The sequence below is a fragment of the Dipodomys ordii genome, unplaced genomic scaffold (genome assembly GCF_000151885.1).
Source record: "Dipodomys ordii isolate 6190 unplaced genomic scaffold, Dord_2.0 Scaffold230, whole genome shotgun sequence".
NCBI classification, from domain to species: domain Eukaryota; kingdom Metazoa; phylum Chordata; class Mammalia; order Rodentia; family Heteromyidae; genus Dipodomys; species Dipodomys ordii.
Window position 1 is genome coordinate 651247 of NW_012267446.1, and position 795 is coordinate 652041.

At 42.5% G+C, this 795-nt stretch overlaps 1 protein-coding gene across 1 annotated transcript in view; it reads left to right on the forward strand.

Moving 5' to 3' along the window:
- The window catches only part of LOC106000624 (vomeronasal type-2 receptor 116-like), a 25095-nt gene that overhangs the window by 20852 nt on the left and 3448 nt on the right, over positions 1 to 795 (forward strand). The window lies entirely within an intron of this gene.

The following is a 795-nucleotide window of genomic DNA, read 5'->3' on the forward strand; positions in this document are numbered from 1 at the left end:
GCCGTTGACTCACAACTGTCATCCTAGCTACTCAGGATGCTGATATCTGAGGATCGAGATTCAAAGCTAGCCCAGGGGAAAGTCTGTGAGTTTCTCCTCTCTAATAAACCACAAGAAAACCAAAAGAGGCGCTATGGCTCAAGTGATAGAGCACTCTAACTGAGTGACAGCCCCCAAGTCTAGAGTTTAATCCCTGTAATGGAGTCTGGGATAAGGAATTCCACATTCTTCCCGATGGGGACTTTATATTCCACTAAGGTCCACCACGCAGAGATAGCCTCATGTAAAAACATGAATTTATTGAGGAAGTGAGTAGCTGACCAGCCAGGGATGCAGCACAGACCCGGGAGCTGTGACTGCGACCCCAAGCAGTCCTCAAGCTGGCGTTTTTAAGGGGTAGGTTACATAGAGTTACATAGATGAGCCATGCAAAGTAGTTTTGGCACATTTTCATTGGCTATAGTTATATGACCTTCAAATTCATTTGTTCTTTACAGCAAATATCACATGTAAAAATTTACAATGGGCTGCCCATTTTGGGACCACTGGGTGGTGGTGTTTAATTGGTGGTCTTAAGGCCCTGTTACTGAAGCATGCAAGCAAGGTTACAGAAGCAAAACATAGCAAAAATATAACCTCGAGTCACAGGAACATAGGCAAAATATAATCTTGACTTGGTAAGCATGACTAATACTATTAATGCAATTGACACTATTCAAAATTATTTTTATTTAAACTCCTGACTAATACAGCAACTCAGAGCAGCTGGTGATAAGCTTCAAGGTTGTCAGCAGC